Below are 10,769 nucleotides of genomic sequence, written 5' to 3'. Positions count from 1 at the left end.
TGCATGTCTGTCACCACAGGTAGCTTTCGTGAAATCTCCCTCTCCTCCATTACCTGGGAACTGCTGGGGAAAGGGACCAAGCCAGATTGCTCTCTAAGTCCTCAGTTCCTAGCTGAGAACATGATTGTTACACTGTGTTAATATTAGCATATTTTCACTGGGGTGTAGGTTGGTGGTTGAGCACTTGCCTGGCATGTTTGAGATCCTGTGTTCAATTTACACACACACACACACACACACACACACACACACACACAGAGAGAGAGAGAGAGAGAGAGAGAGAGAGAGAGAGAGAGAGAGAGAGCGCGAGCATGTTTGCCTCCCTTAGAACCAGACACTAGATAAAAGTTGGGAACCTCATAAAGATAAAACACAGGCTCTAAATGTATATACGTACATGCTTTAAGCTACCACTATGGAATATTGACTTAACTTTTGGGGGGGTGTAGTACTGGGGATTGAACACAAGGCCCCATTCTGCCACGGAACTACACCCCCAGCATGATGAATGAATATCACGTGTTTTGAATAAGCATAATTTTGCTGATCTTATGATAGATGTGAATGTTTTCATTGTTTGGTTTTTTGAGATCTCATCTTACCCAGGCTAGCCTAAATTCTCTACATAGCTGAGGGTAGGGATTATAGGTTGCACCGCCACGTTCAGTTCTTATTGTCACACTCTCTGTGTGACAAGAACTATGTTTTGTGATTTACAGGAAGGGCAACCTTCTCTACCACAGAGACTCTTCTGGTGGAAAATAAGCGCACCACTCTCTTACGTTTGTTGATGAGCCTGGAGAAGGTATTGCACATCAGCCAGGCTTGGCACTGCATGCCTTTAATCCCAGCACTCGGGAGGCAGAGGTGTGGGAACTCTGAGTTCAAGGCCAGCCTGGCCTACTAATAAGATCTTGTCTCAAAAGGGGGGAAGGGGTCTGGAGAGATGTCTCGGTGGTTATGAGCATTGGCTGCTCTTCCAAAAGAACCATGTTTGTTTCCCGACACCCGCACGGCAGTTCACAACATCTATAACTCCAGCTGCAGGGGATCAACACTGTCCTCTGGCCTCCCAGGGCACCAGGCACGCATGCGGCACACAGACAAAATACCCATATGCATAAAATAAAATTTTAATGATGTTTATTTTAAAAGATGTTTCATATAAGCTGGGTATAATGCCAGTACTTGAAAATTTGAGACAGGAGAATCAAAAATTCAATTCCTGGACTATGTATGGAGACTCTATCTCAAAAAGAAAAATAAAAGAAAGAAAAAGGAATTGCATGCAAATCACCTCACAGCGTGTAATATAGAGCAAGTGATCAATAAAGGTTAATGGCATCATCGTGATGAACAACTAATTTAATCTATTAATCACATACAAAACAATTATATGATAATTTAAATAAATATATAATTAAATACCGCTCTTGATTAGCTTAAGGTGAACATTTGACTTCCTTAATAAATATAATAAAATAAATAAAAAGTGACCCTAAGCTGGGCATGCTGGCATGCACCTTTGATGCCACATTCAGGAGGCAGAGGAGGGCAGATCTCCATGAGTTCTAGGCCAGTCAAGGATACATTGTGAGATCCTGTTTCCAAAAAACAAAGGGGATGGGGGGAGGTTCTGATATTACTCCTCAGTCTTAGTATAATACAAAAGATATGGTTTAAATGGCTTTTAACATAATAAAGAAAGCATGTTATACACACTGTACAAGATTGACTTCAGATACTGATACCAAATCATACACACAACTCAAAATCAAGCGAAAATACCAACTTCAGACACAGAATCTATTTCCTCGATGAATTCATAAAAGAAACGTGTACTGTAAATAGGAAGTTCCCAAGAATGGGCCATGGGATGGCTACACGGGGAAGACAAGGCTTTGTGCATAGAAGAACTTGGGTCTCTGAAAGTGGATGTTGTACAGTGTACCAGTGTGCTGGAGCCTCGGTCCCATACTCTGGTTCTGCCACCAACTGCAGGACCTTAAGCAAATCTCTAGAGTTTAATTTTGCATCTACACAAAGAGGACTAACTTAGCTCTGACAGAATCTGGGGGTCTGAGGGGTCTCGGGACCCCACAGCCATATGCTCACCTCTCTGTGGCACTCATTCACTAGGCAATGGATGGTCTGTTCCATATTTGGCTGAGTAGAGAGCTGGACAAGGACTGAAGAGAAGCAGCAGCGTTACAACCCAGAAGACAACCACACGAGAATTCATCGTCACAGCCCACCTACTCAGACTGTGGGCACGGCAATAAACTGCTTGTCCAAATAGTATCAGTTTTCCTCTCCCCTCATTAAAGCACATGCGCCCATCTCCATCACTTTGTGTTAGCAGTTCCCATCTCAGGATGCACCCTAGAATCACTGAGGCCTTAAAGAGCTTTAAAAACTACTAACACGGGACTGAGACATACTTATGGAGGACTGGCTGCTCATCATGCCTGGTGTCCTGGATTCAACCCCTAATGCCACCAAGAAGAAGAAGAGGAGGAAGATGAGGAAGAAGGGGAAGGGGAAGGGGAAGGGGAAGGGGAAGGGGAAGGGGAAGGGGAAGGGGAAGGGGAAGGGGAAGGGGAAGAAGAGGAAGAGGAAGAGGAAGAAAAAGGTGGTTAACATTCTAGACCAGTTAAATGAGTCTCTAAATCTGAGTATCTTTATTTTTTATTTATTTATTGTTTACTTTGAGACAAGGTCTGATGTAGTCCAGGCTGGCCTTGAACCCTTGGTCTGCCTGCCTCTCCCTCCCCATAGAGGCATGTATCACCACATCTGGCCCCACATACTTTATGTGAACAAATTTTAAATATGAACAAATGTAAGCATATATATGTATATCAAATTTATTTTATTTAAATTTTCTTATGCATGTATATATACATACTTATTTATATATTTTTCAGTTTAAATATTGTGTGTGTGTGTGTGTGTGTGTGTGTGCATATATATATATATACAGGTCAACCTTTGAGACTCAGTTTTCTTCCTCCATTATGTGAGTTCTAGGAATTGAACGCAGAATTTTAGACTTTAATAACACTGGTCCTTACCCTCTGGGACATCTCACTGGCCCCCCAAAACATTTTTCCTAGTATAAAATGTGAGTATATTGCCGAAGTTCTCTTAGTAAGGCTACTATGAAGCCAGAGGTGAAAACCACTTTGTATTGCCTGCTTTGTTTCCTTCCTTACAGTTTGCTCCTTTATATTTGAGAAAATATACTTATTTTATTACATATTTTATGTATTTATATGTTCTTATATATTATTTATATATTATATACAATATACCATATATTATATATTATACATACTATTTGTGTAATTATATTATAATTATAATTATCTTAAGATAATTATAAGTTGAGTTACTGTGCTAATTACTAATATCTCTCAGCTTCAAATCTATTTTGCTGCACAATTACTGAGATGTTTCTGCTACCATTTTTGAGAAGTATAGACTGGTTAGAAAAGCCGCAATATAGATTTACAGCCATTGCTGGAATGCTCTACCACTGTCAGAATAAGGAAGCAGCCTAAAACAGCTCCCCTAAGACCAGAAAGCAGCAGGGAGCAAACAGTTGCCAGGGAAAAGCCTGAGTCCTCCTTGCACCATTTAACCTCCCTCTAGTGCCTCCTGGACTCTGAAAATGGTCTGGCCATTACACCGGCACCAGCTAAAAGTGAATCATGGCAAGGGTGGCCACAAGTGAATATTCCCCCAGCAAGGCTGGGAAGGGGGCTCGCTTGGCAAAATGCTTGCCTAGTGTACATGAAGCCCTAGGTTCTGTTTTCAGGATCACCAGGGATATGATGATAATCCCTATCGTCCCAGCACTAGGTGGGATCAGAAGTTCAAAGACATCCTCAGCTATAAGAGTTAAGACCAGTGAGGGCTTCACAAGACCGTTTCAAAAAGAAAAACAAAGAGGAAGGAAGGGAAAAAATGAGAGAGAGGGAGGAAGAAAGAATAAAAAGGGAAGGAAGGAGGGAGGAAGAATAAAAAGGAGGGAAGGGAGAAAAGGAGAGAGGGAGGAAAGGAGGGAGGAAGGAATAATTTGAAAGTAAGAAGGAAGAATTAAAAAGGAAGGAAAAGATGGAGGGAGGGAGGGAGGAAGGAAGGAGGAAGAAAGTTCCTCCAGAAGTCAGAACTTCAAGTAATACATATTTATCCACATATGTAGATATGTGCCTGGACAGACACAGTCAGATCACATTGATTTACGGGACATTCACAAACTTGGGAAAGACAAAATAAGTAAATCAGCTGACAATCACGCAATGGGGGTGGGGGACCTTTCAGAACGGGTACAAGATTTGTGTTTCACTGAATGCTCCCTGGGGAGCATCTGCTACATAGGAGGTTCCGAACACTCAAGGGGACAGAATGGCGTTGTGGGTATCCATCCTCCTCTTTCCTGAACCACCGGGGGTCCGTTTACTAGACAGATCTACAGCATGGTTGCGGTGGAGACTTGGCTGTATGGAGGGGTTGAACGTGGACCCTGCAGGTTAAACTAATTAGTTATGAATGAATGCCTAGCCCACCACGAGCAGGAGGGTCTCTATGAGTCAAGGTCAGCCATGGCTATGTAGAGAGACCCCGGCTCAAGAATCCAATAAATAAATAAATAAATAAATAAGGGACTAGAGAGATGACTAAGCACTTAAGAGCTCTTACTACTCTTCCAGAGAAGCAGAGTTTGGTTAGTGCCACCAATACTGGGGAACTCACAACCATCTACAACTCCAGCTCCTGGAAGCATATGGCACATACACATAACACAAAAATAAAGTTTTAAATCTAGAAACATTGAAGTTAAAAATTTTAGAAGAAATTTATGTGAAATGTAATTTTTGAAAAAAATATGTTGCTGAATTATTTTATTGTTTGGTTTGAGGTTTGTTTGATGTCTATGAGTAACTGATTGCATGTATGTGACGTGTACCACATGCATACCTAGTGCCTGCAGAGGTCAGAAGAGGCCACTGGGTTCTCTGCAACTGGAATTACAGATTGTTGTGATCACTACTAGGTGCTGGACCTGAACCCAAGTTCTCTGTATGGGCAACATGTGCACTTAATCCCTAAGCCATCTCTCCAGCCCAGTTTCTTTGTTGGTTGGTTTCAAACTTGGTAGTTAGTCAAAGACGGCCTTGAACTGCTGATGCTTCTGCAAGTCCTTCCAAGTCCTGAGGCTATGGGTGTGCATCACCACACATGGCTCAAAAACAAAACATTGTTGACAATGCCTTCTTTCTTTCTTTCTTTCTTTCTTTCTTTCTTTCTTCCTAAAGATTTACTTATTTATATTTATATATTTATGCATGAGTACATAATTATATATATATTTATTTACTTATATATTTATGTATATGAGTGCATAATTTATTTATATATTTTTATTTATGTATGTATGTATATGAGTCACTGTCTTCAGAACACCAGAAGAGGGCACCAGACCTCATTACAGATGGCTGTGAGCCATCATGTGTTTGCTGGGAATTGAACTCAGGACCTCTGGAAAAACAGTCAGTGCTCTTAACCGCTGAGCCATCTCTCCAGGTACCTTTCTTTTCCTTTTTTAAGACAGTGTCTCTCTGTGTATTCCTGGCTGTCCTGGAACTCAATATGTAGACCAGGCTGGCTTCAAACTCACAGACATCCTCCTGCCTCTGCCACAGACTGCTAGGATTCATGGCACACAGCACTATGCCCAGCACACCATCCTCTCCTCTGTAACAGCAGGCATCGACCCCCACTTACTTACCAGCCAATCTCGTCTGTAGATTGTAAACCCTTAGAAGGCATGGCCACATCTACATATGCCCAATGCTTAATGCAGTACTTACTTAGCAAAGAGGCGATGCCTGACAGGAAACGTAGAATTAGTTATGAACTCACTGAGTTCCCTCCTACGTGTCTAAGTGGGCAATTTCACTAAAGCCTCAGTAGCCAGGACTACAATTCAGGCTAACAGTCCCCAGTTAGAATGGGAGGTACACACAGCTTCAGCAGGAACGCCTTACCTTCAATACAGAGGTCTACCACACTCCCATCTTCCACACTGCTTAACAGTCCTTGGGGCAGAGGGAGGCGAGAAAAGGGTGATTGACAGTGCCGCTTCAACACACACAGTTTTACAAAAGCAGACATCATTCTAAAACCCGCAGTTTTAAACAACACCCTTGCTCAGTTCTGCTCTCCACAACACCTAGAGTTCTCAATGTCCAGTCTAACTTTTAAATGATGATAGTCCGAGTTCACAGCTAACCGACTGTATGCTCTGGAGTCTGTGACACATCTAAGATTAAAAAGAATACATTTTGGCAGACTTTGTTTTCTCCCGAGGTCAACCTAGCTGCCACTGGTCAGCAGTTGATAAGCCTGGACACAGGGAAGCACTCAATGCATGTTATCCATCCTCCCTACAAAGACGAGGTCTACTGTCCACTGTAATCAAAAGAAGGGACCACCTCACTTCATAGGTGAAGAAACTAAGGAAGGAGAAGGAAAATGACTTGACCACTATGACAACCAAGGTGAGCCAACTGCATTCCAGGCCTCTCATCCTGAGCCAGATTTCAACTGTATAAGAGGAATTTCCCACTTTCCATGTGTATCTCTACTTTCACTAGCCTCTTAGATCCGACAAGGACAGTTACCACACAACGATTCCTGTAGCTTAGAAAGGGGGGTCCATATTGCTATAATTATAGCACAACAACTTGCTATCAAACTGCCACGGTGATACAAGACGTCTAAGTCATCTTTCCAGGTCCTCCCAGGTTAAAACCTGTGCTTCGCACGCACAATTCATGCCAGTTTTCCCCTTGGATCTCACCAAAAAGCACGCGTGCAAAATGGATGCAGACTCTCTGGTCCTGAGCTACCAGCTGAGTGACCAAGGAGGTGTGCCTCACCAGGGCATCTTGGAAGCAGAACACCACATGCTTCTTGCGCACCAGCTTAGAGTGAATGAAGAGAAAGTCAAGAGTAACCAAGGCGGGGTCACTCTGAACCCAAACAACCGTAATTCCCAAATATAACCACACGAGTACTACAGCAGTCACTTAAACTGTGAGCGAGCCATCTTCCCTACAGGGTGGATGAACACTATTTACACTAGGAAACTCACACATTTGTACAGAAGTATACAGAAACTGATATTTCTATCTTACATAACACTTTATCTACAAATCACTCTTCTTCACCAATACGTTTAGAGAAGGGATTTTTTTTTTTTTTTTTTTTTTTTTTTTTTTTTTTTTTTTTGTCTCATGTAGCCCAGGCTGGCCTCAAACTCACTATGTAGCTGAGGCTGGCTTTGAATTAATCATTTCTGCCTCTACCTCCCAAATGTTTGCCACCAACATATTTCAGCCTAAGAAGCTGGTAAAGCAATCAAACCCAGATATTATTCCCATTGTATGGATGAGAAAACAGAGGCTCAGAGACTTTCCCAAGGTCTCTAAACAGGCATTGACTAAGGTCACTCCCTCCACTTCAACTGTCTGGGAAATGGTATTGGGAACCTCAGCCTTAGGCAGAGAAGACACATCCTTCCAATCAATGTAAGCATAGACCCTCACACTGGTCAGTTTCCAGTACAGTTCCTGCAAAAATGTTATAAGACAAAATCAGGTCAAAAAAAGAAAGGGCCATGGTAATGTGAGCCTCTAATCCCAGCATTTGGGAGGCAGAGGCAGGAGGCTCTCTGTGAGGCCAAGGCTTCTCTGGGGTATCTAGTGAGATCTCCGAAACAAGCAACTCTGCTAAGACAAGTGTAGAGAGTTCTATCAAAAATGACTTCCCACGCACCCCACTTCTACCTGTCATTCCTTACATTACAAAGAGCAAAAGCAGCCTCTCCCCCATTTTTTTTTTCACTAGGGCTAAAAGGGGTGGAGGAGCTGAGCTGGGGCTCAGTTCCTAGGGAAAAGAGAGGGGAGTGTGCAGCCCTGAGTAAGTGACCTGGGGATCCTCCAGCCTGGTGCACCTAGGGACAGGCTCTCTAGAGACTCCGCAGGCGGCGGGCACAGCCCCGCTGGAGGAAGGTCGACCTGGGTCAGACGGTAGGGAGGGGGGCCGCAGGGGAGACCGAAGGTGGGGGCAGCTGGGAGAAGGGCGAGCCTTGGGGAAGCGGGTCGGGTTTGGGTTTCGTTTCAGGAAAAGTGTGCCTGGTTCCGAGAAGCTGGCTTGCTGAGGAGGGTGAGGGACATGGCCGCGCCAGGTCCTTGGGGGAAGGGAGGGTTTAGGTCGCACCGACACGCCGGGCTTGGGCAGCAGCTCCAAGGCGCAGGCCAGGCAGACGTGAGGGGACACGGGCAGCAGCCAGCGCGGATCGTGCCGGTGATGGGTCCTCTCCAGGAGCAGCACGGCCTCTTCATCTCTCCCAAACGCGGGGTGGTCAGCAGCCATCGTCCGCCCCACAGCCACCTCCTCGCTCCGCTCCGGCTCTGCAGCGCAAGTTTTCCCGCGCCGCTTTTGCGCAAGCGCAGTAGGAAGAGCGCGCCGCGCGAGCGCACGTGGAGGAGCTCGTGCCTCCTGCACCCCCGACGCTGCAGCCAGAGCGGGCGAGCAGCCACTGCAGGGGCGGGTGTTGTAGACCAGGACTGTGGATTGTGTGCAACTAAACCCAAAAAGATCGTGCGTAGACCTTATCAGGAATTTGTGCTCAAAGCGTTTATAAAGTCAGATTTGATAAAGGAAGATTTGCTGTAATTTGCTTTTTTTTTTGACTAAATTTTTTTTTATGTGTGTTAACCTGTGTGTATGTATGTACACCATGTGGGTGACTAGTGTCTGCAGAGGTGAGAAGTGGGAGTCGGATCCCCGAAGCTACAGTTGGGGAGCCCTAGAGTCACCATTTGGGTGCTGAGAAATAAAACCAAGTCCTCTGCAAGAACAAATGTCCTTAACCGCTGAGCCATCTCTCCCATCTGTTTGTTTTGAGTTAGGTTCTGATGTAGTTCAGGCTGGCCTCAAACATGATATGAGGTTGAGGATGACTTTAAGTTCCTGATTCTCCTGAGATTGAGATAGAATTGCTCCATCATTTCTGCTGCACCCCAATTGTTGGAAGTCAGCAGTGCCAAATCACACTCAAGGAGGGGAGTTACACTAGGCACAAACACTGGAAGGCAGAGATCACTGGAAACTGTTTTACAAGCTTACCACAGGCTGAATGCTGTGGTAGAGATAGATGCGTTGTTATAGGAACATTCTGTAGGCAATGGTGGAAAAAACAAACAACGTATATTAAAACTCAACTGGGTGACAGGATTTGGGGAGTTTCTTGTTTTTCTTATGAGATAAACTGGGGTGCATCTTGTCTCTCCAGTAGGTTGCCTGGAGCACAGCTGCTCAGGAGAGGCAAACCGCAGTCTCTAAGGGCATCCTCCGTGGGATCTAGGACGACTGCTGTGGCTCCCAGTCTCCTATGTACCCAGGCACCACTGGTACACTGTTGGGAATGGAGGCCCCTTATCCACACTTCCCTTAGGGCATGCCAGGCAAGAACGGAAAGGCAGAGCCCTAAGGGGAGTGTTTGGTTCCAAGTGAGTGCTGAGAGAGTTCTGAGGAGCTGGGAAAGAAGGCATGAAGCTCAGGAATTCAAGGTCATTCTGGAACTCAGAGATCTGCCTGCCTCCCCATCCTGAGTTCTAGAACTAAAGGTGTGTGTGCACCACCACAAACATCTATTTTTAAAATATTTTAGTAATTCTCTGAGAACTTCATAGTGTCTTTTTAAATACTTGTCTAGCCATGTGTTCCCTGAATATTAGCACTCTGACACAATGAGAGTGGAAGAGAGATGTCGCCAGTGCAGCAAAGCCAGGACAGCTCCTGAAAGGCTTCTATGCTTGGTCCCAAGGGAGATTTTACAGAAGTGTTTGTGAGAAGTCAGCAAGTTAAGGACAACCAACCACTGTTTCAGCTATTCCTATAAGTCATTCTGCCCCAGGTAGCAAGTGAAGCCTTGCTTGGCTAACAGGCAGTACAAGCAGTGTTTTAACGGAATCACTCAATAAATAGACAAGTCACTAAGGATTGGCTTTTTCTGTCTTATTCTCTACTTTAGAACCATGTGCATATAGAAGTCCACAGAGGTCAGAAGAGGCATTAAGTGCCCCAGAACTAGAGTTACTGACAGCTATGAGCTGCCTGATATAGACTAAGTTGGCTTCGATCTCACAAAAATCTACTTGCCTCTGGGTCCTCAGAGCTGAGATTAAAGACATGCACCACCATTCCTGGCTCTGTGACTTTTTGTTTTTAAAAAACTCCTTGATTCCAGTTAATACTGTCCATAGATGGTATGGAGCCATCCACTAGAGACTGCCTGACCTATCAGGAGCTACACCCTAAAGAAAACTGACGACCCCCTCCCACAGAAGCTATCAAGTTTCCGTAGCCCCTCAGGAATGGAGGAATCCATGAATGCCTTCCCACCTCATGCTAGAATGTAGACTGGCTTGACCTTGCACAGGTCTTGTACAGGCAACCACAGCTGCCGTGAGTCTATGAGTACAGTATCAGCCGGCCTTTAATCCCAGCACTTGGGAGGTAGAGGCAGGTGGATTTCTGAGTTCAAGGCCAGCCTGGTCTACAGAGTGAGTTCCAGGACAGCAAGGGCTAAACAGAGAAACCCTGTCTCGAAACCCCCCTCCCCAAAAAAAATGAGTACAGTATCCTGCTGTTGGGTCCAGAAAACACTTTTCTCTCTGGTCCTCCTTCAATTT

Source organism: Arvicanthis niloticus, chromosome 13, assembly GCF_011762505.2.
Source record: "Arvicanthis niloticus isolate mArvNil1 chromosome 13, mArvNil1.pat.X, whole genome shotgun sequence".
Classification (NCBI taxonomy): domain Eukaryota; kingdom Metazoa; phylum Chordata; class Mammalia; order Rodentia; family Muridae; genus Arvicanthis; species Arvicanthis niloticus.
This window is presented reverse-complemented; position numbering follows the sequence as displayed.